A 27,484-nucleotide genomic window follows, 5' to 3' on the forward strand; every position below is an offset into this window, starting at 1 on the left:
ACTACAGATACCATAGAAGGCAAGATCATTTCACAAAGGAGGAAGGTCTGTCACAAGACTGCCATGAGCATCTTGTTATCACTCCACCACAGCACATGACCTGCATGGTCCTGAGGTCACTGCTGTCTCTCAGGACTTCAGATCTAATATATTCCTCCTTTCTCAATCACCCCAGTTTCTTTGCTTTTAATCTTTAACTTGTTCTCTCCCTACCTGCTTCCTCATAACTTCCCCAGATTCCTTTATGCTGCGTTTTGGCTCTTGGCTGTGTTTCCAACTCCTCCTAGTTTAGCAACATGTGAAAATTTAATTAGCGGGCGGTTGTCTCCTTCTTCCACATAATTAATGAAGATGTTGAAATAAAACTGGATTAAGAATTTATTACACTATAATTTTCAAATCATTGCCACGGTTACCAGATAAGCTCTAACAAGGCAGGAGGGAGCAACTTGAGAAGGAAAGGATGACTGAAGCATCCTGGTCTTTACTCTGAACTAGAGACATTGTGACACACATAAATTTAAAAAAAAAAAACCCTTTGTATTTTTTTCTGAGCTCTGACTTTGGAGCAATGATGCACACTGAGAATCTGTCACTAACTGCTACAAACTGTTTCTTGATAATCTATTCCCGAATCCTACGTAATGTTGAAGAAAACCAAGTCAATTTCACTTCAAGTCACCAAGTCACATGCTCATCGAATGTGGAGAGTGAAAGGAACGATTCATTAGAAAGGGAAATAAAGAAGGGAAAACATTTGTCACTTACTGAATATTGTAACAACAGCAAGGACAAGCCTCTCTAATACTAGGTTAAATCATATGGTCCAAGGAAGTTCTTCCTAAATACCTGTTCTTAGCTAAAAGAAAAGAGCTTTCTCTAGAAAATAGTCTAATCATGCAGAGTTTCTGCTACTTAGAAATAATAAGACATGGATAAAATGTTGTACTTATATCTCAAAATATTATCAACAATTTATTACATTTCCACCTTTTGCCTTATTCTGACTTTATTCTTCTAGTTCCTGTAGTTCCACATGACATGCCTCCCTCCTTGCTGAGTTTGTTATCTTGACTCTTCTTTGATGCTCTTGACTTCATGTCTCTCCTCCTCCTTCTCCTTTAGCTTGTCTTTTCATGGGGCTACAAAGTCTCATATCCTTCAAACAATAACCAAATACGATCCCCCACCTGTTGCATCAGACCAGCCCCAGCCCCAGCCCTGGCTCCTGAAACTGGTACATGTGGCTCTGCTCTAGCTTTCATCCTGAAGCTGCTGTCTGCCTGCCTGCCTACCAGTCATGCCCACCCAGCAGAGAGCAAGCCTTGGAATTATATTAAGTGCCTTGAGATGATGGACAGACACAGAACTGGCTACTCGAAGGGTCATCAGGGTCTTAGGGACAGCAGCCCCAGCTTCCCAGTAAATATCGCAGAGGTAACTGTGCTTGTGGAACCTCTTCACGAAAATGAATGTGGAAGATCAGAATTTATGATCTGATCTGATTCCAAAGACCTTTTGTTATGTCTGACATAAATCATGCATGATATGACTGCCTTGCCAACCCACATTCCAAATTCTAAATGAGTTTTATATCAAATATATTGATTTTAATATTTGAGCCCTGAGAATTTTTATTTCAATGTGTTAGTAAAAGAAACCTGTTTTGTTTTAAAAAGAAGGAAAGAAAGATGAAACAATTAAAAGGGAAAGTAGTGAGTCACACAAGGGAACACCTTGAAACAGGTATAATTTCTAAAAGAAAATACACTTAATATGACAGCTGTCAATTTAGCCTGTTATAAAAGAGGGTCTGTGTTTTTATTTTGTTTATATATCTTATGATGTGTAATGTCTTTATAATTTCACCACTCCACATCAAAGCCACCAACTGCTGAGCGCCTAAATAAGTAGCATGTGAAGAAAATGAATGAGTTGCTAAATGTCCCATTACGTCCATGGAGAGTATCCTCCTATTTGGAGTCAGGAATCTTAAATTGAGATGACAAATGAATGGTTTTCACTCCAATGGAGGGAGAGTTTTGGCAACTTTATTATGTTTAGCATTTGAGTTGGAATAGGGGATAGTATACAGAGAAGTGAAGTTTTAAAAATATAAGTGTTCCTCATGTCTGAAATCTGGCTCAGAATGTCAGTTCTTCTGTGAGACAGAGTGATGGGGACAGTAGGGGGCATAACACATGCATAAAAGCTCCAGGGAGATGGAGCAAGGGCCTGTCACTGGTGTGATTTCTCTAGCACAAAAAAGCTATTTGGAGAATCTTAACAAGTTCCGACGTGTTTGGCCCAACACATTAGGGCTGACATTCAAAAATTGAAAAGCAAAGAATGTGTTGAGCTGGTTAAAGGAAATCACAGTAATCAGTAGTTCTTAGGGCACTTAACCACAGACACACTGGGAGCCCAAGGAAAGGGGTAAGAGAGGGGTGGGCATGACTCAGCAGCTCAGAACCTGAACTCCCACACACAACTTCAAAGAACAGGAGGAACATTTTTAAGAAAGACTACAACTGCCACGTGAAATGCCACTTTACCAAGCCTCTACCATCTGTTAAATGCCTCAGCATCCATTGCTTCTATTTTTCACACTCCCGGTCATCTATCTTTTCTCTTTCCCACCTCTAAAGTCTCATAAAGACCTCATCACAGAATGGCATCTTCTGACACCTTTGAAGACACAGGAGAAATAGGCTTTTTTATGTCATTTGGTGATTTCTAGTTTAGGGCTGGATGAGACATTTGCCTTACTGGTCAAGAATTAATGGACTTGGAGTACATGACCAAAATGGGCCTGTATGGGGGCTGAGGAGTTAGCTCATCCAGTACAGTGCTTCCCATACAGACATGAACACCTAGTTTGGATCCCAGTACCATTTAAAAGCTAAGTGCTATAAAGTGTGTCTATAATCCCAGCTCTGGAGAGGCAGAGACATGAAGATCTGTGGAGCTCACTGGCCAGCTAGTCTAGCTGAATCAGTTGAGTCCTACTTCCACTTACAAACATTTTCTCAGAAAACAAGATAGTGAGGACAGAGGAAGATAATCACTGTCAAACTCTGGCCTGCATATACACACATTTACATGGACATACATTTACAAAAATATACTCACACATGAATATTACACACTTACAAATGTAATAAAATTTATAAAAACAAATTAATGGACCCAGAGTACATCACCAAAATGAGCTGGAGGTAGGGATGAAGGAATGGCTTAGGGGATAAAAACGCCTTGCACACATGAGGATCCAATTGTGATCCCAGTACCCACATAAAAACTAGGCAGCGTGGCACGCATCTGTCATCCCAGTGCTATGGATTTAGAGATATGACGATCCCTGAGGATTGTTTTCCAGGTAGTCTAGGTAAATCAAGTGACTTCCATGTTCAGTGAGAGACCCTGGCTCAGAAAATAAGGGGGAAATCAATATAGAAAGACACTTAACATCAACCTCTGGCCTCTACCTGGATTTATATAAAAAACTATATATATATATATATATATATATATATATATATGCATGCACACATACTTGCTTGCATATCCCTTTATACAGGAAAAAAATCCATATCACGGCAAATGTACTTCACATTGACTGCTTTCAGTACTGAGATCACAGCACATGGAGAATTGTTCATTTAATTTTTTTATTCATTTGTTGAATGAAGGTGACCTGAACATGAGTGGATATATAAGAATGGGTGTGTTCTGTAACATACATGTGGGGAGAAAAATACATGAATATGAATACTTTCATCTTTCATATTAAAGTGGGTACTGTTTTATTTTTACTGGGAAAATATTCTCTGTAGAGGACCAATGTGCTATTAAATTATTACATAATGTATATCATTCCAAATATAAGCTTTGAAGCTTGAAATTGATTCTTTGAAGACAGGATAAACAACAGCAGGTTTCTCTCCCCCTCTCTCTTTAGTTTTCTAATCACAGGGATAAGTGGATTATACTATAAAATTTCTACATTCTCTATAAAAAAGTAAGGGTTATCTCATTTGTCCTGGTGCTAACTTACTCTCTGTTGGAGAATCTGCTTCTCTTTTTCAGAGAGATGTAGATCCTAAAGAGAGAGCCACCCCATCATACCTGAAAAGGGCCCCGGCTGAAACTAAGAACAATTGGCGAAACAAGCAAGGGTGCTGTTTACTTGGTGAACCAGGAACCAGCAAAAGGGTAAAGGAGATCAACACAGAGAAAAATCAACTCCTACCAAATCAGAAATCCAGTGACCCAGAGGCCCCCCAAACCTCATCAGTGAAGCAAACCAAAAATGAACCCAACATGGCTCAGGGAAATTTTGCTAAGGAGGAGGCAGAAAGAACATCAGAGCCACATGTTGGGTCATGATATGCAGAGACATTTATCCTACCCATAACTGTGGGATAACTCCAGAATGCATGACCCATATATACCTCAACAAGGAGGGGCCAAGGGGGGGGTAGGTCATGGATGAGCATAATAATGGTACCAAATTGACTGTATTCGCTGAGTACAAAACTAACTAATAAAAAAATAAATAAAAATTCTACATTCTCAACCAGTCTCAAATCTAAAGGTCTTTAACAATTTAAATAACAATGTCACAGCTACCCAATAAGGACATCCCCACCACCAATGCAGCCAACATCTGTAAATGCTCAGGAGTCAGATACACAGTAAGTGTTATACATGTTTTACACTTTGTATAATTTAAAATAAGTTGATGAAAAAGAACTTCCAGTCCCTTTCTTTAAAGAGAAAACAAACAACTTGCCAGTAGTATACAGTGTCTGGGTGGCAGTATTGGAATCCATGTTCACATCTGACCCCAAAACCTGTGTTCTTAATCTAAAAGTATATTAGTGCCTGTTGTACTTTTAATTAGCATGACAGGAGAGAAAGGCTGGCTATAGGAATCTGAGAAACAGAAGTACTTTTGATGTGTTTGCAGTATTATTGAAGAGAAACAAACCACATGGGAAGGGAATAACCATACAGTATGGGATGTGTGTAAGTGACTGACAGAAAATATCAGTCAATAAGAACTATAGGATTTAGAGAAGGGAAAATCATTACTGTTTAGATACTCAGCAACAAGCCTAGTTGAATGGGGTTTTGGGTCATTGAGCTTTCAAAAGAAACAAGGAAGAAAGAAGATTTTCTTGTGGGGAAAAGAACATTAGCAAAAGCTAGAGCTTTGATTATTATAGCATGAGAAAACAAATGTGGACATGAATTTACCTTTTTTCTGATTTGAATGAAGTTTATACAGGTCGATTCTGGGCAAAAACTTTGAAAGAAGGTTTTAGTACTTTTTTTTTTTTAAATAGAACTCAGAGGTGACAAATTCAGGTAGCTAATGACTAACTCATTTAGTTTTGGAAATGTGATCAATATTTCTGGATATACAATATTATATCAGATCAGTGTATGGACATATGATTGGGAAGATCAGCAAGTCTTCTTATTACAATTTCCTGTGTATGATTCACATTATGAACTTAATCATCATAATTTCTGCAGAGGGAACTCATGACTCTGGATCTTCAGTTGATTCCTTAATTATTATTCTGAACTTTATTGTGGTATAGACACTAAATAATACAAAGATTTTAAGGATTTCATGGAACACATTTTGACAAAATCATTGTGCCAGTCAAAATATAAGCCATGTACATCATCACAGAAATAAGATGACCCTTTATAGCCTGTGAGCCAGGTTACCACAGTTTACAGTGCCAGTCTCCACAGATCTGTTTTGTATTTCCTTGAAATTCACATACATGGGATTGCAAAATAGTTTTTGTGGCTAACTTCCCAGCATAAAGTCTAGAGGACCCAGCTGTTATAGCCATCAGCAGTTCACTCATTTTCATTGCTAAATGTACAGCGTATAAATATGGCATGATTAATTTTTCCATGTTCTTATTAGTACCCATTTGGTATGTACATTGGGGTGGCTGTAAGTCATGTAGTAATGTAGTTATGTAAGTCATTTTATAGAAAAATGCTTTTATTCCTCTTGGATAAGTGGAGTGAGGTTCCTGGTCCACATACAGGAATACAACTACCTTCAAAACAATGACAGGGCTGGGGAGATGACTTAGCAGTTAAGTCACTAGCCTACAAAGCTTAAGAACTCATGTTCACATCTCCAGGTCCCACATAGCCACACACAGTGATGTAAGCATGCAATGTCACACATGTGCCACAAGGGGGTGCACACACCTGGAGTTCCTTCACAGCAGGCTGATGGTCCTGTCATGCCCATTTTTTCTCTCTCCCTCTCTCTCTTTTTTTCTCTCCCTTTCAAAAATAACAATATTTTTAAAAAAGAAAAAGCAAGGACAGCACATTGTCTCAAGTGATTGTTTTTGCAGTCCTGTGATCAATGCATGAAAGTGTCAATAAATCTATATCTGCATTGTATACCATCAAGCTTTTTAACATCATCCATACAGCCCAAATTGCTATGATCACTTCTTTAGAATTCACAGAGCACCAAAGACTGTTTTACTGTTCATGATAACTCACTCATAACATTTTCTAATTTCCATTATAATGTCTTCTTTTATACATGGGTTATTTAGAAATATGTTCTTTAACTTCCAAATACTTGGATATTTCCTAACTACTTTATTCTTAATGATTTTCCTTTGAGTACCATTGCTCAGAAAATACACTATTTAAGATTTCAGATTATTGAAATTAATGAGATGCATTTTAGTAACATATAAACAATCTCTCTTGGTCTGAATGTCTATGTTTACTTAAAATAATGTGTGTTCTATAGATGTTGTGTTTGATAGTCTGTTAATGTGAAAGAATCAAGGTGGTAAGTAATAAGGCTTAGATTCTCTCTAGTATAAATGAATTTTACTTATATGTAATTTTAATCAGTGAGTGTAAATGTAAACATTTCATCTAGGATTATATCCCTATATACTTTTCATCCTTCTACATTCATCCTGCTAGCATTTAAATTATCACATATATACAGCATGTATTTTATTTTTATATCCAATCTAACAATATTTACCTTTTGAGTTTTTATTACTTATTCATTTAATTATTGTATTGGTTGGAGTGACATATAACACATTTTTGTCCAGTTTTCCTACCTTTGGTTGACTAGTTTTGATATTAAAATTTTCCATTGGCTTATTAACTGTTCTTATTCCTCTTACTATTTTTTATTATTTTGGTTCCCTGCACTTTATTATTATAGTTCCTTCTTTTACAAATGATAACATATATCTTTAATTTATCACAGCATCATTAGAAATACTATTTTTCAGTTCATATGCCTCACATTGCATTGCTTCATATTATCTTATGGCTTTTGCTGCTACATGTTTTATTTATTTGCAAGCAGAGAGAGATGGAGAGCGAATGGGCATGCCAAGCCCTCCAACCACTGCAAAAGAACTCCAGCTGCATGCACCACTTTGTGCATATTGCTTATGTGGGTACTGGGGAATTAAAAACAGGCCATTAGGCTCTGGAGGCAAGCACCTTCACTGCTAAACCACCTCTCCAGCCCCTTCTACATGTTTCAACAGCACTTTACAGTGTCACATTTGTTCTGAATCATTTTTTTTCCTTTAAAGAGGAGCTTTTAAAAGTTCATTGTTTGTATTAATGTTTGTGTTTACCATGCTACTGCTTGCTGTCCTCTCTAATACAATCTGACACAGTTTTCCTTCATTCTCAGTAATTTGTTTTAGTATTCCTTAATGCCAATTTAGCAATGAGTTTTCTCAGCTTTTATTTGCATACAAATATTTAGTTGTTTGTTTTTTCCTCTCTCATTTTTCCAGGATACTTTCACTGCATGCAGATTCCTGGTTTTCTTGGTCATTGGGCTTTTTTATTTATATTTTTGTACTGTAAAAATGGCCATTCAATTGTCTTCTGGCCTTCATTGTTCCAAATGAAAATTTAACTATCTTACATATCATTGTTATGTGTTAGCATTTTCTATCAAGTTTAGATATACTCCCTCTAAACTATAATTTTCATCTTCAGCTGTTTATCTACTCTGTGCCTAAGGACAGAATAGTATTCTTTTATCTTTTCTCTCATAGTCTTATCTTACAAATGAACATTATAGGTTTTCGCCCCATATCCATTTGTATCAGACTAGTAGTTTAATAAGTAATACATTTCGTTTAAAATATTTTATTAACTAATTTATTTGAGATATAGAGAAAAAGGCAGATAGACAAAGAGATAAGGGACAGAGAATAGGCATACCAGGGATTCTAGCTACTGCAAACAAATTCTAGATGCCTGTTGTATCTGGGGCATCTGGTTTTACATCATACTGGAGAATCAAATCTGGTTCATTAGACTTTATATGTAAGACCCTTAACTGCTGAGCCATCTCTCCAGCCTAAGTAATGCATTTCTAAACACTACCCCAAACTATGTTTATAAACTATATCAATCAAGCTATTCTTCAGCATGAAAAAAGACAGTATTTATAGAACTAAGGCATTTCCTAAAAATGTATAGTAATATAATATAGTCCGTAAGCATAAAAATAATTTGCAAACAAATTTCAGAAAAGATAAAACTAAAGTGTAAGAATGAAGAACAGCGGGCTAAAGAGATTGCTTAGTGGTTAAGGTGCTTGCCTGCAAAGCCAAAGGACCGTGGTTCAATTCCCAAGAACCTACATAAGCCAAATGCACAAGGGACACATGCATCTGGACTTCATTTACAGGACTGGAGGCCCTGGTATACCCATTCTCTCTCTCTCTACCTGCATATTTCTGTATTATCTCTCTCAAATAAGTAAAAGTAAATATATTTTTTTAAAAAGAAGGAAGAACATACTAGAAGTCATAATATTTACTTAAAATTTTGAGTACTATTTTCACTTGAGGAGTTGATGGCAATGGTTGGCCAAAGTTACATGATTTCTTCTAAATCTCTCATGAAGAACAATTTTGCTCAATAACAAAAATATAATTTTTTATTTTAAATTTTTTAATTTTAGTTGTTTTTAGACAGGATTCCATGTAGACCAGGATGGTCTTGAATTTGGTATGTAGCCAAGGAAAACCCTGAACTCTTCTTGATCCTCCTGCTTCCAACTCCTAAGTGCTGAGATTATGAACATCTGTCACCACAGCTGGAATCAAAAGTGAATATCAAAGATAAAGTATAAAATTAAGAGAACAAGCTAAGGAAATATTTTTGACAGATTTAACTTAAGGTCTCAGAAATTTCAACTTTAATACAAATCTGTAGTCCTCCCCAACACACAACATGTGCTAAGCCTTAACTGAGCAGAGAGAGTCCTAGAACACTTTCCAACCTATTAACAAAATGCAATAGCTTCTTATCTTTTTAATGCAACATAACCTGGATGTCAGGTTACATTAAGATGCCTTGGGTTACGATGACATAAATAGTTCAACATAATGGAACATGACACTAAGAAATATGGGCATCGATCTGTGCCACTAATTTAAACACTCGATGGGTTTTACCTTGATCTGTTTTTATGTCTTCAACCAGGAAGTGACACATGGATAATGGGTACTGTCTACTTTGTCATTCCCAGGACAGGCTGCAAAGCAGAGTTTTTCCATTATTGACACATTCTTGGTATTGACAAAAGGGTTATCATATTCTCTTTCTCATGGACTCTTGTCAAATGGTTGTAACTCACACAAACAAGAATTGCATCATATTAAATGTAGTCTTCAGAAAATATATTCCAAATATATTCTCAAGTTTCAGCCTGCATTACAGATAAAATTTAATCCAAATTTATTCATATGGTTAATGAACTATGATTGAGCGGCTATGCTGGAGGATAAATACAGAGTAGACTAAGACCTGACTCTATATCCTCTAATCTAGAATTACAATATATTTTTCAGAGATTTTATTAGGTATAGCCCAGAAGTTCTACATTTTGGAAACACAGTCAAACCTAGCAGGAACTTGGAATCAAAACTGGAGTCCAGACTGACTGACTCTCTCTCTCACCCATCCTAGAGCAATATAGTCACGATCTTGTGCTAGATGAAAAGTGGAACTGAAACATAAAATCAGGGACTTTCCATGCACTTTCTTATCTGTGCAATAGGGGATGAAGAAATAGTCCACCTATTGACCTGGAAAAACAACAGAAAATCAAATTACTATACTGAGGTTATCAGTATTATTATTCCAAAGATGTTTGGTACTCAGTCTTGCCCCAAGTATAGATGTAAGCTTCAAGTATATTTGTATGGAATGCACACCCAAAATTGAGATGAAAGATAAAACTTATCCATAACTATTGAATCCCCAGAGGGGTAAAAAACAGCATGTTGTCAAAGAATTATTCAATAGTCCAGAAAAGACTAGATTCCAAAGCAAGTAGATTTTACAAATTATAGGTAATAATAAGTATATGCTAAAAATCACTTGAGGAGATAAATTTCCATTGGAAGGATTACCATACACAAAAGCAATAATGCTAAAAGAAATGGGTGATTATTTAAGACTTATCAGGAAATATTAAACTTAGCATATTAAAATCGATTTATACATCCAAATTTATCATTTTCTTCAGTATTGATGTTTTGTTCTCATGTACAACAAATGCATGCCTATTCAAGATCATGAACAAAGTTTCCTTTGTTTTCTTTTAAAAGCACACTGTCTTAACCTTCTACTTGCTTATGTATTTCAGTGTGCCTTTACATCGTGTGATCATGAAGATAAATGCTAAAACTCTGTAAAATAATGCTACATGCTCAAAAATATCTCTAAAATTTTAAATGTTCTCAATATTATGGTTTGGCAAGAATTTTAAGGAACTACAATTCCAATTTCTAATGTACTAGATTGCAAATCATTATGGCCCCACTAGAAATTAGTTTGGCAATAGCTTTTAAATCCAAACACATGTATAACATGACTCCGAAATATAATTTATGGATATATACTCAATGAGAATGAATGCTTATGTCTTTCTAAAATATATGAAATGCATCACAGCTTTATTCATGTGAGCCAAACTAGAAACAACCAAAATATCCATATAAGAATACATCCAAAAATATGGCATATCCTCATGATAAAACACTATGTAGCTATGAATTTCAAAGCATAGCTGAAATTTATTGACATCATATTAACAGAAATCAGACACTCTAAAATATGATGAATTGAGAGGAGATCACTATCTCTGCTATTTTGTCCATTTCTTTATTTAAAACAATTTTCCCAATTTACTAGTTTAAGGGACAAGGGATGGATGCCTACACAGAGGCTCACCTTGGCAATGTATCGACTTCTGCATTCATTCAGGCTATTTTACAAAAGTTCTTTCTTTGTAGCTATCAGATTAAGGTCACAGATCCCTTGCTGGTTGTTGGCTACTAGACACTCTCAGCTCCTAGAGGTCTCCTGCAGTTCCTTGTCACAAAACCTTCTTGAAACATGAAGATCTTCTCCAGCAAAGCCAACCAGGGAGAAAAGAGTAAGTCTGCGATAGTATATAAAGAACAGTACAAAGAGGAAAGGTGGTATGCATCACAAAGAAAAAGGAGTGGTGTGTGTAAAATGTTGACCACAGGTGAAGGAGGATAAAGTTGACAACCTCCCATTGATTTGAGAGTGGAGGTCAGTACCACACATGCATAAGAAAGAGTCAGGGAAATGATAGGGTTAAGGATGAGAAGAATCCCAAGGATCTGAAGGGGAGAAAAAGTGAAAAGAATTACGTGGACAGCTCTCCATTGACTTTGTAGACAATAGACTGCATAAAGTATCTCCTACTACTAGAAGAATGTGTACTTAGAGATAAAACTCACAGTGATGAGCACAGACAGGAGTTTTTTAAATGAGTATTTAATTACTTATGCATTATAAATACATTTAACCTTTACTTTAAAAACTAAAAATAAATTTTAAATTAATAAGTACAGAAGAGGGTTGTTCAGTGAAGAAATATGTCATGCTAAAGCTGACAGAATTTTAAGAACAAGTGACTAATATTTAATTATACAGGAAATCTTAAAGCACACATGTCATGAATTGACATCTTTAAATGACAGAAAATTTTTACAATATGGAAGTTTTGAACAATGAAAAAATATTTATCTGATAGGCACTGTGCAGTTATGCTTTGAAAAATAAGTAAAGATTGCATGATATTTCAAGTACATATGAAAAATGTTCCAATTTCACCACATATGAATGAAATCAAAGATCAACTATGAGGTAATTTCAAATGTTCAATGCTATAAAGACCATATTCATCTACCACAATGCTGGTTCATAAAATCAAAATGGCAGAATAAAGGCAGAGAAACAGTTTGGATTGTTTTAATGATTGTGAGTTTGACTTGTGAGTTAAGAAGGAAGTCACAGTAGAAATTAGGAGATGCTTAAGTTGAATTTAGCTATGAAAATATTAATTAAAATCTCTGATTGAAAGTACATGAGTTAAGTTTCAACTCAAAAAGCTTTTTAAAGAAAAAAAATCACCTAAAGAAAGTAGGAGGAAATAACAATGATAAAATCATAAATTAATTAGCTAATTGTTCCTTTATAATGTTTATAAGGAAACAAAAAAAAACAGAGAAACAATACGAAGGAGAAACAAAATTGTTTAGAAAGTGTTTCTAAGAAAATTAATAAGATAAATGCACTAACTTAAACAAGTAAAAAAAAATTAGAATTAAAAAGGCAAAAATTAAAAGGCAGCATTTTTAATTAATAATGTAATCAATCAACAGATATATGAAATTAAAATAACAATAGGACAGTCATAAAAAGATTTGGAATAATAAAGACTATAAATTTAAATACAATTATTATTTCACCATGAAAGTAAAACATTTGAAAACATTGTAACAATGAAAAGAAAAATATAAGCTATGAAATACAGAAAATAACAAAGAAGAGCCAACGACAGGTGACCTATTAGACAAATTACTTCAAAGTTAAAACAATGAAAGGGCCCAGTTGTTCATTGTAATTGCACATGTTTGGCATGAGAGTTGACAAGAACATATCAGAAAAGCTAACTTATACATTAAACTCTTCATTACTACATATTTGAAACACCTGAATAAATCACCAAATATTTGAATTTTATGTGCATGTTATAATATTATTATAAAGGTAACATTTTACCTAGAGGTGTAAGATTATCTCAAAGCCCTTCTCATTACCTTATTTTATATCGCTGTCCTTCACCTCCACTCAATTGAAATTCTTCTTGTCAACTAGTGCTTCCTCTACTTTGATATCATTTTCTTTCTGTCTTATTCCATCATGCATGGAAAAATGTTGTTGGGCTGAATATCATGCAGGTCATGTGGCATTACCTATGGTAGACAGCCATGATGAGGTCATGAATGTGACAGTCATTTCATATCTGAAAGAGAGTGTCACAAAGTACTACTTTTGACCCTCTGATTCTACATTCTTTCAGGCACCATCTTCCCCAATGTTCCCTGAGCCTTCAGCTACTCTAACATTTACTGTATTATATCTCAGACTTGTAATATATATATATATATATATTCCTTCTAGTTTAAACTTTATTCTCTTCTCTTTTTCCCATTACCTCCATGTTTTATTGCTTAATTATTAATACTCTTAACTTAAAATCTGTAAGTATTTTTTTTTTCTATTTGTACCTTAGTTCTGATTATAAACCTGCCTCTAAACCTTGTTGGGCACAGAAGTGAAGTACACAAATGCTGTCTACTGCCAAGTCAGCACAGGGACTGCTATCAAAGCATTCATTTGTTACTGTAGTCAACTTCCCCACAAAAGAGTCCTGCAGAGCATCAATTCAAAAGAAAACATCAAACCAGGAAAGTGCATATAAAATAATGCAAGCAGACCAAAGATATCTAGGAATGAATCCTAAGTCTAACAGTAGACCAACCAACTCTTCATAGAGGAGAGAGAAAAGTATCAACAATAATCCAGACAATGAGAACAACAATTAATAAAACCATAGGAAATAGAAAATCAGTCTGAACAAGTCTTAAATGCAAATCAATCAACTCATCATTTGAAAGTTAGACTAGCTGACTGCATAACAAAACAAGATCCAAGTATCTATTGTCCCACTGGCAAAGACATCCATTAACTGATAGTTAAAAGATGAAAATCAATGTTCCAAACAGAATCAGAAAGCAAGTTGGAGTAACTATTCTCATATTTAATAAAATAGTGTTCAAAAAAATCTAGACAGAAAAGATAAAGAATCCTACTACAAATTAAAAACAATTCATCAAGATGATCTAAAAATTTTAAATGTATAAGCATGAAGTTTGATAGGTTCCTAATGTGATAACACAAACACTACTGAAGGCATAAGAGGTAGAGAGGTCTAATACAGTACAACTGGGTGACTTCATTACCCCACTCATTGTTGCATACGTCTTCATAAGTAAAAGTCAACAAAGAAACCATAAAGCTAAACTATACCAAAGACCAATTGGACTTAAAAGAATATTCCTTCTAATAGACATGAAATGCACATCTTTTTCAGTAGTCCTCAAACATTGGTCACATTTTGAGCCATAAAGTAATCCTAGCAAATGTAAAAGAATCAAAGTAGGGAAGAGAAGGCTCAGCCATAGAGGTGCTGGCTTGCAAAGCCTAACACCCTACTTCAATTCCCCAGTACCCATGTAAAGGCAGATGCATGAAGTGGCACACACATCTAGAGTTCATTTGCAGTGGCTGAAGGCCCTGGCACACCTACTCATTCTGTTTTTCTTCTCTCTATCACTCTCTTCTTGCAATAAATAAAAATACTTAAATTATAAAAATCAAAATAATCATAAAAGTCAAAAGCAGGAGAAAACACAAAAATGACACAAAAGCTTAGAGATGAGATAGCATACTTTTGTGAAAACAGTGTACCATTGAAGAAATACATAAGGAGATCTATATATATCTTACTTTATCCAAGGCTGATCTGGATTCACTTTGTAGTCTCAGAGAGGCCTGTGAGTCTGAGACCAGCACGGGCTGCAGTGTAGGTCCCAGTTCTTTAATGAATGCTTTTAAGTGGTTTTTTGTTAAATTTTAAGATCCAATTTTACTTTGCTGATATCAAGAAATTTATTTTCATATGATAATTTGGTATTGTATAAATTTGATAATCTTAAATCTTCAACTTTGCTCAAATAGTTCTTGGGAATTTTCTACAGGGAAAAAATCATATCATCTTTAAATCAGGAGAGTTTAATTCCTCTTTTGAAATTAACATTATTTCTCCCTGATTATGTCCCTCACACTGCTGCATTAATGTCTATGCATGAGTCTGTCTGTATCTGTCTACATGTCTGTGTGTCTGTATGTATGTATCTTTCAGTCTATGTGTCTGAGTAAGTGTGTGTGTGTGTGTGTGTGTGTGTGTGTGTCTTCATGTCTGTATCCATGTGCAGTGGCAATATCTGCATTTCTGTGTGTATGTATGTATGTCTCTGTGTTTCTTCACTACCAAAAATTTCTAGTGAAATACCAATTAAGATGAGTGTGTGGAAAAGGCTGCTTTCTTCCTGTCTTAAAGAAAAGTAATTTAGTTTTCCACTGTTGAGCACAAAGTGAGCTGTAAGATTTTTGTAATGTCATTTCATCTGATTGAAGATGTTGTCTTCTATTTCTTATGTACTTGGAGTTTTATCAAGGTGGATAATTTTATATGATTTTTCTGCATCAATTGTAATGGTAATGTGTTGTTTCTTCTTGAAATGTTAACAAAGATATTACACTGATCAATTTGCAGATAATGAACCAGTTTTGAATTCCTCCTATAAATGCAATTAGTTATGAAGATGCTTCCATTGATTTGTGTCAGTAATCTGCCAATTTGGTTATGTTGCAAGTTCCTATGCCATGTGGTTCCATTGTTAGTTCAGTTTTGGAAGATTTAGAAAGATTAATCTTTTTCCATGGATATGCAGTGATACCACCACATGTTTCTACATGGCCCACTAGTTCTTTCTAAAATACATTTTTTATTTTACTTACTGACACCTAGTCCTCCCCCAGTTATTGGATTCCCAGTTCACATAACAAATCTAACTCTCTATAAGTCCCTTAGACAAACCTTAGCATATGTCTCATGAGATACATCCATAAATACTTATTGGAGACTAGTTTAAAATGCTGAAAATCAGCAGATCACATTGTAATTATTAACAAACACATCCATAAATTGTGGTACCAATATTATGCAATTAAAATGAATCAGATTGAAAGATGATTCATTGATTGATTGGTAGATCTCACAACCATAACATTAAATTTTTTAAGTTGCAAAGGATAAGATAAAAGATGGGGACAAATAACACTTCCAACATCTGTATCCCTTTCTTCTTCACTTAAATATTATAAAATAAAATTCTATATTGCTAAGAATAATTCAAATCAGTAGATACATCATTATTTATGCTAAGCAAGAGTGCTGTTTTCTCAGTGAATCTGGTATCAGCACAAGGGTGAAGGAGATAAGACACTGATAACACTCAACACCTACCAAATAAAAGATCCAGAGGCTTCTAAGAGCACATTACTGAAGTATACTTAAAACAAACCCAACATGGCTCAGAAAATTTTGCAGAAGAGAGCTATAAGTTGGGTCATTATGCACAGAGACATGGCCTCTCACCCACAACTGACTGCTGCTTCTACAACGCATGACCCACAGTCCCCATGGGGATGACCTACATCTCCAAATGAGGAGGGCCCCATTGGAAAAGGGGCAGGAATGAGGGAAAGGATGGTACCAGCATGTGTTGTTTACATAGTAAATATGTCCAGAACAAGTAAAAATATATTAAAAATACTAAAAGCAATTAAACAAGTTACTATATTATAATGACATGTTATCTGACCAGGAATTAGTGTATTTCTTATTCTGGAGCATCTGGAGGACCAAGTAGAATATCAATCTGATATTAAACAGAGGAAAAGTAATTAAGTCATATGATCACATTCACATAACTCTTTTCTTTTATCTTGCTAGGCTTGAATTTCATACCTGTTATGAAGTGTAGTCATGCTGCATTCCACTCATCGATACGCATACACAGAGCAGAAACTGTACCCCAAACACTAACAATAACATGTGTTCCATGGTTCTCTAGGTCTAAAGCTCTTTGCATCTGCAATTCTTTCTCTGTCCAGTGAAGATAACAAGACTTCCTGATAACTTTGCTGTGAGACTGCAAAGTGACAGAGAAATGCTTGGAAAAACAAAAGATCTATATCAGCACTTCTGAAAAGGAATCAGTTTTGTCTCTTCTTCCCCTCACCCACATCTGGCAAGGTTTGGAGATATCTTTTCATTGTCATTCCTGAAAGGTAATATCACTAACACTAGCCAAGTAGGTGCCAGAAACATTGTTCAATGCCCTATCATGCTCCAAACAGCTCTGCATAATGAAAAATCATCCATCCTAAAAGCTTAGAAGTGTTGAAGTTGTAAGTCTTCATGTGAGTAAATGTAAGACATGATTAATACTATGTCATTAAGCAGATTAAGATTATCTTTAGGTAAGGTTCATGGCTAACTCACCTTTAACAAAATATATAATTAAAAAACAAAAAAGTGTGGGAAATATTGGTTTCCAGTTTGCTACATATGGTAGTTTGAATGTAAAATGATCTCCATAGTCTCATGTGTTTGTGATTAACCCTTATACTCAATTTCCAACAGGTCAAGCCTTTGGGAGGAAGAGCCTTGCTGGAAGAGGTATGTCAGTGGGATTAGACTTTGAGGTTTATAATCTAGCTCACAAGGTGTTCCTAGATTTGCTCACTCAGACTACTTCCTTCCTCTGCTACTATGACAAGATGTGAGCCTGCTTCCTGGTTGTGGTATACATTCCCTGTCATAATGTAACTTCCCCATGGAAAATAAGTTTAAATAAATACTTGCCTCCCATAAGCTGTTTCTGGGCAGGTGTTTTGTCCCAGCAACAAGAAAGTAACACTACACTCTATTTTACTAATTACTTCTCTCTCCTCACTGTGCCTAAACACCTCAAAGGAAACAACAAAAGAGAAGAATTTATCCTCTCTCAGTGTTTGAGGTAAATACAGTCTATTGTAGTAGGGAAGTTATGACAGCCTGTGACTCCATGATAATAGACCAGAAGATAGAGAGAGAAGGGTGAAAAAGAGATAGAGAAACACTAGGATTAAAATCAGACCCAGACTACATAACCCTTAAGATACAACCCCCAAACAACACACTTCCTCTAGATAGGCCCCAATTCCTAAAGGTTCCATGGCTTCCTAAATAGCCTTGTCAGCTAGGAGCCAAGTATTCACATACATGAGTTTATGCCTGTAGGGAACATTTCACATTAAAACCACTGACCGATTTGGACTCTTTCATCAGTTCAACAAAAAGCCACATATGACTGTGAAAATACTCAGTTCTCCGGTAAAATAAACTCAGTAAACCTGAAGTCTGGTATTTTCTAATGAATATGACTCACATTCTCCAACAAAAGAAACCATAATTCTGTTTCCCTTCAAGGGTTTCTTGAAGCTTTAATCAAGCTGATGCTTTTGAAAAAGTCCAGAGTACCCTCGGCCTAAAATAGATGGTGGTAGGTAAAAACTGCCCATTAGGCAATTCAAGAGGCAATAGACCCCAAGAAGAAAAGCAATGCCCAAAAAGAAGGTCAAAAGTCATCTACTTGAGCTACACAGGACACTTAAGATTTCTCTATAGAAAATAGCTACATAAATTGTTCTGGGCTACATGAATCATATGGATAGGAATACTGGTTGAATAGGGTCAAAAGAATGGTGTTTGGAACTTTCTCCAAGATGTGACCAAATATCTAGCCAGAAGCAACTTAGGGAAAGGAGCTTTATTCACAGCTTCAAAGGGTAGAATCCATCACCATAGTTGTCACATCTGCAGTTAGGAAATCACAGGAATAAAAGGAAGTAAGGCCCACTCCCAGTGACCCTCTTTCTCCAGCAAGACTCAACCTACCTCCTGAAGGTTTCACGAGCCTCCCAAACAGCATCAACAACATGATGTTAAATGTCAAATGTTAAAACACATAAGCTTATGAGGGACATTTTACAATCAAACCATTGAAGAATAAGCAAAAACCAAGTCACTCTATGCCTCATCATTCTAATTGCATCCTTGCAGCTCATGTGTCTGCCTTCTAGGAAAAGTAGAGCTGAAGTAGTTTGCAAGAATTTGCCCATATTTATTAAATTAGGAAGTGCAATGGTAAAGTATTCACTTTACTCTGCTATCATCAAATACCTGACAGAAAGCAGCTTAAGGAAGGAAAGAGTTTATTCAGGCTTATAGTTTTTCAGAGATACTTTTTATCATGGCAGGAAAGGCAGGAAATGAGAGAAGGAAGTTGGCTCTTCAGGGTTGCAGCCACAGTCAGGAAGCAGAGGCCAAGCAGAAAAGTGAGTCTGGGCTATATCCCCTCCAAGTCTGTCCCCAGGGGCATCTTCCAGCAAGGTGCCATCCCTTAAAGGTACTAAAACCTTCCTGTGTCACCAGCTGTGGCTCCAATGAGCCTACAGAGGACATTTCCCCTTCAAACAACAACACATGGTGGATGACAGACACCCCAGTATTCACAACACCAGCTACCATGCTCATGTGTAAATGCCCTCCTTAGATTGGCCACTTCACTATCAGCAGTAGGTGAGGAAGAGGCCATCAAATGTCTGACTGACTGTGTTAGTTTGAATAGATGGCCCCCAAATATATTCAGTGTTTTATTAGTTTGTAGTTTGCATCTGCAGCCACCCGGCTGGAGGCAATGTCCCTGGGTGGATCTTATGGTGTGGTGATGGGTTTGCAATTTCAATCTGAAGATATGCAAAGTGTGCCTAGCTGGAGTTTCTGAAGTGTGCTGTGTTGTGTGGATTTTGGCTTTTTGCCTTGTGCTTCTCCATCTGTGTTTGGTCCTGTGGAAGCAGGCAGCTTCTTCTGCCGTTATGGAACTTCCCCTGGATCTGTAAGCTTCAATAAAACCCTTCCTCCATAACTGTGCCTGGTCTGGAAGTTCATCTCAGTGAACCTGAAGTTGTCTACAACACTGACCCATCCTACACAAACACTGAATGAAAATAAGAACAGAAACATTGCACCAATTCAATACAAACTGTCTTTGTTTGCAAAGGTAGGACCTTTTGGTTTGGTGGCTGGAGGTTGGAAAACATTATAAGCTTAATTGTGTGGATTCATACATCTTTATATGGTCATTTTTAAATTCATTGAAATGAAGTTTTTTAAGCTCACTTTACAAATAGATGGTGGATTATTCCAAATTTGTTCAAACTGCTCTGGGGAAATATTCTCCATTGTGGCCTTAATGTGCTTCAGAAGAATCTTACATTATAAGCTTTTCTGAAAGCAGGAAGATTATACTGCTACACTTTGGTGACAGCTGAACACGGTTTGCTTTTAAAAGACCAATCATTCCACTTTGGGCTTAGACAAGAGGGAGATAATTTCAGCAATTTCTTGGCAAAAAGTTTTTAAATTATGGGGTTTTTCACTACAGTTTTCCTTGATAAACTTGGAAATGCCTGACAAAGAGTTTACCTAATTTTGTAAGGCAAAAAAGACTTGGAAAATCAGGAAAAAAAAATTGTAAGAGAAAAGGAGGTATATGTTCTTAGATGTGGAAGGAATGCCAAGGGGCACTGACCAACAAAAGTTCAAATAGATACTGTCAGCGTCCATGACAATGGCAGACATTCTTTGGCTTTTCTCATATTCAGTGTGGTAAAATACAGACATGGGAATAACCATTGGAAACTTCCCCTGCAGTGATTCTACGGATTGTTCCAGCAGCGCTCTCGAGCCAGAGTTTGATCATCAAGTAGATCCATCAAATATGGTCTCATAGAATGTGATGCCTTTTGAAATTGTCTCCATATGAATTGATTTCTCTCCAATTCCTTTTTTTTTATTAAAAACCTAATATGTTTCAATCATCTAGGAAATATTTATTCTCTGGGAGGAGGCTTCAATCAGTTTGTGCCCAAATATTGGGGAAAAAAGGGTGGGGGTGATTTCTGTTGCTGTTCATCTTACCTCGGTCAAGATGCAAATGGAACTTCTTTATGATCATACCTGAGCAACTTGTGATGGGGTTCATGCTTCTCTCCATTCTCATTGCTTTAAGTGTTTGAATTCTATAGTTCTAAGATTAACTTTAGGGTAAATGACAAGTAAAGCATATTGCATCTCACAGCAATAATACTAGAAAAGTTATTTGAAATGTCTATAAGAAATATCCCCACAGTTCTTTCTCATAGTTCATTCCCATGGTTCATTCCCATGTTTCATTCCCACAGTTTGTTATTATAATTCAACACTACAAAATAAAAAAAACACTGAGCTAGGAGTGGTGGTGATGCCTTTAATCCCAGCACTTGGAAGGCAGAGATAGGAGGATCATAATGAATTCAAGGCCACCCTGAGACTCCATAGTGAATTCCAGGTCAGCCTGGGCTAGAATGAGGCCCTACCTTGGAAAACTAAAATAAATAAATAAATAAGCACTGGTCTGATGTGATTAGTGGATGACTAGAGAACACAGATCCATAAGAAAATCAAGAAATTAATGTTGAGTAATAGCCATTGTGAATGAGTGCACACATGGGCACACACACACACACACATATAGATACACACACATGAACTCACAATGGTGGGCTATCTGGTTTTAGAGAAATATCCTAAGATGATGAAGGATAATGAAGTTTAAATGAAAACTGGTTGTAAGGAAGAACAGCACAATAGTTGAAGAAAATACTGAAGAGAGACTAAAGCAGAGATCAAATTCATGAGGGTAAATTGACATATAAGAGGAAAATGTAACAAGTTCTGAAAGCAGTTGAGATGAAAAGTAGTGGATGATAGCTCACTCAATGTTTTAGGACCAAAGATAAGGAATACCAATGGTTACTTTTGTCACCTTCAGTAAATTGTCAATCAGATCTTATAAATGCTGGCCATCACTTTGGCTCCTTGGATCTTCAGAACATTTAAAATAGAAATGTGGTTGAGATATACTTTTCAGTATCTCAAAACCCTAGATGAGAAACAAATACTTTCTTCATCATAATGCTGTGTAAGCTAATAGCTTTGTTCCTTTTGGTTGGAATTACAGGGTCATGAATTGGGTAGTAAATTTGATTGTTTAATTCTGAGTCCAGGGTCAGGTGACAGGTAGCTCTATGATGGGTTAATATGAACAAACATAAATTGCTATTTCAGTTCATTCTTCTCATTAATTAAACTTTCTAAGAACAGAGTTCAACAGTATAATTATTTTTTTACCTCATGTCTAAGATCTTTCTCTTTAAAAGTTTGCCTATAAACTAAGAATGCCAGCTTATATATTACAAGGGAAACAACATGCTATTTTCATGATTCAGAGCAGCTCATAATCCCAGAATCATGAAAAGTACATGTTGGCTCCCCTGAAATATACACTATAGCTTTCTCAGTTCATGGTGTGTGGGGGGAGATTCTAAAGAGAAAGATCTTACAGATGAGGTGGACAATTAGGCCTATACTTATCGAAGGATCTGTGAGCTACTCTGAATCATGCAAAGAACATGTTGCCCCCGAAATATAGAGTCTAGCTTTCTCAATTCATGGGAAATCTATTTGTGAAAATAATTTCTAAAAACTCAGAACTAATATTTGATATATGAATGATTTTGCTCAAAGCAGGATGCAATGGAAAGGAAAAGCCATGGTGAGGTCTCCCTAACATGTTAGAAAATGAATAGGAAAGTGGCTCTTTGCAAAAATGGCCAAATAAAAGCATACTTTTCTCCTCCTATGAAACCTTTATGGGTAAAGAGTCCTATAGCAGAGCCTCTTCTATATGCTTAAATAGTAGTTCAATACAAGGGCAGCCACAGGAGTTTTATTGTCCATCTATTACACCTTGGACAATGTGAGGACATTGACCAAAGGAAGCTAAGCCTGGGGGCAGTCTATATGATTCCTTTTACCTGCCTCTTCAACACTAAGAAAGAAACCCTTGGAAGAGTACAGAAACAGAGGAGGCTTTTTCTTGCAGCCAATGGTTTGATCACTGTTAAATGTAGAAACATCACGGGTGATAAACTTTACAACAAACCACTCTGACTTGGGGAACAAATATTTTGGTTTCAAATAAAGTAACAGGATCATAAAATATCCAAATTCTATAATTACATAAGTAAATTGAGATTACTATTCTAAGAGAAAGTACTGGGGACTTACAGAAAAGTATGCAATTACATGTTGGACTGGCTCTTTTTTAACATTACTCTCAAAGTGTATGTTTGCATAGGTTCCCTGTTTCATGTTGTTCTTGTTATTCTATTTACATATTCTTTTATTATAGTGTACAGTTTCACACCATTGTCTAAATCTCCGATAGGTCACCACTAATTTACATGATAGGCAAATTTTGCTACATAATAATGTTGCCATTTGTGAATGACAAGCTTATCTACATTCTGTTTTTACAACAGTGACAACTAATAGCTTTGTAAGTTAAGTCTACAAACCTAAACCTATAGGTCAATGCCAAAAGTACAATTTTGTAACATCTGTTAGTTACTTAGTTAACTTGCTCAATGGTTTAGCTCATTCAAATCTGCTTTTTTCTGTATACTAACCCTTCAAAGGTATCCATTCTTTACTGCCTGACCTCAATAGCTCTTTCACCTTCCTACTAGCAAAGATCTCATATATAACAAAACTTGTGAAAAAAAAAGTTGGCAAGCATTTCTCTATCTCCAGGCAGCCAGGAACTTTAACATTTAATTACCTTTTTCTTTCGATATAATAAATGCAGACAGCAATAATGCCATTTTTTAACTTCAACACAATAGCATGTCTCCAGCTGACAGTGTCTGTCCCGTGAAATGAATTTCTATGGAAGATAAATGGAAAGTCACTCTTGTCTACTGGAAGTGTTTGTTAAAGCAATAATGATCATGGTCTAAGCCATTGCCCCTGGGATTAATGAGAGTCCAGAAGGAGTTGATGGTCCAAGACTCACAGGAGAGTCATTAAAACCCAGATAACTATTAAGTTCCTGGTAATTCACTGTGGCTAAAGACTGGATGGTGAGGCAGGAATATCATAGAGATGGGCCTGGGAGGGACAGCAAGAGATCAGTGGGTTTACTCAAGATGTGAATTTTCCAGTACCCGTGGTAATGACTGCTTTCTACAGTGACATATTGGAAAGTAAATGCCACCTCTTCAACTCCACACAAGCAATATGAAACAGTGATTTTTACCTTTGCAAAATTCAGATGCACTGGCCCTTCTTCCATGGAATTGGTGTTATTTTCTCTCTGTGTTTCTCTGTTCCCTACTTTGCCTTTTAAAATCTCTTCCATTTGCTTCCATCCTGCTAATACCCACTAATATCAAGTGCTTGGATGCCTGGGTATCAGAAGGATGAATATGTAACAGTGAAAACATGTGCTCTGGGGTCTGTGGCAAGGTCTGTACTCTTGACTTGAACTAAAGAGATGTTAAAATGTGAGCCATACTCTAACATTCAGGGAAAGAACAAATGTATGTACCCATTTCAAAAAAAACACATACCAGAAGAAAGGGTCTAATGACAAGTGTAAGCAAGCTAATATCATGGGATGGAAGTGGGGACCACATCAGTCTCTTATTTTCAATTCTGCACTATGTTAATGATTTCAAATTATTCACTAGTGTCCCATGATGTGCACAGAAGATACATTGGTCAAGGAAATGTTGTAATGTCTGCTTTATTGTATCTTTCTGACAGAGAGTAAGTTCTCAGACATATTATCCATTTTGTTGTTATTATTGTTTTTGCTGCTGTTTCTTTCATTATTTATCAGACAGGAACTCTTGTGGCCCCACTTGTACTCAAGGATGAATATCACTCTTCCGACAATCAAATACTTTGTTCCCCCATCAGAGTGGTTGTAAAATAATTATGGTAAACTCTAATTTTATTACCCCAGAAATATATTAAAAATGTAGATCTTTTATAATTCCTTCAATTAACAGTAGACACTTCTTGATTACTTTCTAATTAAATCATTTCACTCTAAGACTTGGTAATTACAACAAGAAGTTATTAAAATTAGAAAACATTTGCTAACTCAGTACTTTTGATTATTAAGCCTTTGTCATTTAATATTGCCAAAGAGTCTATGAAGATATATGAGCAGAGAAACTGATTTTAATGTATTTAGCTGTAATAATTAACTACAGGTGTCCCAAACAATGAGGGTTTCTTTCTTATCACATATTTTCCTTTTAAATCTATTGTTAAGGTTACCAGTTGTTACCTGTGGCCTATTAAGCGATGCTTCCCTGTATATAACATAATTCCAGTGGAAAAGAATTATGTGTTTGGATTTCCTCGGCTTAGAAATTGTATCTTTCTTAGGGGCCCTGATAAAAAATACATCCTCATTTTATTATACAACTCAGAATGACTATGCCTACAATTGTTTGATTTGACCAATCACCACATTTCAATCTACAGAACAATATACTTCCCAAGACAGATACCTTCCCAGAAGGAACAATCATGGTGCTGGGACCCATAAACTAGTATGCTGTGTGGTTTGCCATCTCAATATGTCAATGGAGTGACAATTCTCTTTCTTCACATTTCTTAAGAAGGTGCTATATCTTTTATCTTCAGTGGCTGATTCTTATTTGGATAGGGGAGAGGTGGAGAGAGAATCTTTTCTTCTTTGATAAGGCTCTAAGAAAATCAAAGGACTCATTTCTATCCTGTCCTTTGCAAATCAGATTAAGCAAGGGGTACACACATCACTGATAGGAAATGGTTTTGAAACATAAGATTGGATCCATAGAACCAAATGATACCTGCAAGCTGTGATCAGTCAAAGCAAATTCCCTCAAATGTGATTCTGAGGCACAGGCCGAGGTGCTAATGGTTGTCTATTGGAATATCGGTTTGACAAAATGCACCTAGAAAAGATATTGACAGGCTCCTCAGTGTTCTAGCAGGAAAGAGAGACTTGAAATGAAGCCCATTGCTCCTTTGCCTGCCTTATGCTAAAAATCCAAGGTAAGGATTGAGTAAATCCATCACCCCTTAACAAAGCAATAAGTGGAAACTGATGAGTTTCTGTGCCTGATGGCAACGTAGTATTCTGTTCATGGTTGATAATGGCTCCTTTATACTGTTACACTGATCAGAGAACATCTGGGAATTGTGTTCTATTTGGAGCACAATGTTTTCCCAAGGACAATGAGAAATGCCTTGAGGAGAGGAAACTGTGAAGGATGAAAGGGAGAATAGAATCAGAAAGCTGAGTCCTGGTGATAGAAGATGGGCATGGTAGGAACACTGTGGTTATCTTCAAAAGTGTAACCAGTTTCAGGGTGTAGGTGGGCCTACACAAGGCAGAAGAAAACAAAACAGGTGTAAGGATGGGTCACAGGCCATCTAGCATAAAGTGAGAATCAGAAGCAGCATTCTTATGAAGGAAGTGGTTGTTCCCATGAGTGGAGAGCTCCACTCACTGAATGTATTCAAGCAGAGACTGCAGACATGGTGGGAGAAGGATGGAAGGTGGGTAAATCTGACATTGACATGAAACAGACAAAGCACTGACTGAGCATTGCCAGCCATGCTTCAGGCCCAACTTTGAAAGTAACATGAGGGAGGGAAATCTAGACTTGCTGTGATTTCCCTGTGAATCTAGATGAGGTAAAGTCAAGGGGGCTGGAGATGTCAGCTCCTGGACAGATTGAGGAGGAGGTCTGAACTCTGCATGTTTAGTTATTCTTCATGGTCTGAAGAGTGCATTTGTTATTGACCAGTGCAGATTACAAGTACAAACAAAACTAATGAAGATATATTTATATATTACCTCAACATCAGAATTTTTAGGCTTTCAAAGCCTACATCCTGTGGGAATTAGAGGAAACAAGCATATAGATTATAGTAGTGGCCACTAAAACATTCAGCTCTCATTTATTTTTTGTTACTTAGTTAGGTAGCTTAAGGCAACTTGTCTTCACTGGAGCCTTATAATCCAATCTATTACAAAGAGGGCCAGAAGAGACTGTCACTGAGTTTGTTGCATTTTGGCAGTTCTTTATAATACATATATCCCATGATCATCAACATATACTTGCAAGTCACATGCATGTCAATATGTCACCTATAATATGAAATGGAATGCCACAGATAATGTACATTATGACAGTATTAGCTTCTGCAACCTGTCCCACATTTTCATCCACAAGTCCTTAGAAGATGAAAGTGTTGAAGAAGAGCCTTGGAAAATGCTTTGATCCACTAAAGAGATTCACAACATAAGCCTGATACTTCTCAAGTTTTAACCATGCTGAGATAAACCCAATATCTCAATTTTTGCATTATAGTTCTGAAGAAAACAATGTAAATCTCACCAAAAATGGC

Source organism: Jaculus jaculus, chromosome 15 (genome assembly GCF_020740685.1).
Source record: "Jaculus jaculus isolate mJacJac1 chromosome 15, mJacJac1.mat.Y.cur, whole genome shotgun sequence".
NCBI lineage: Eukaryota > Metazoa > Chordata > Mammalia > Rodentia > Dipodidae > Jaculus > Jaculus jaculus.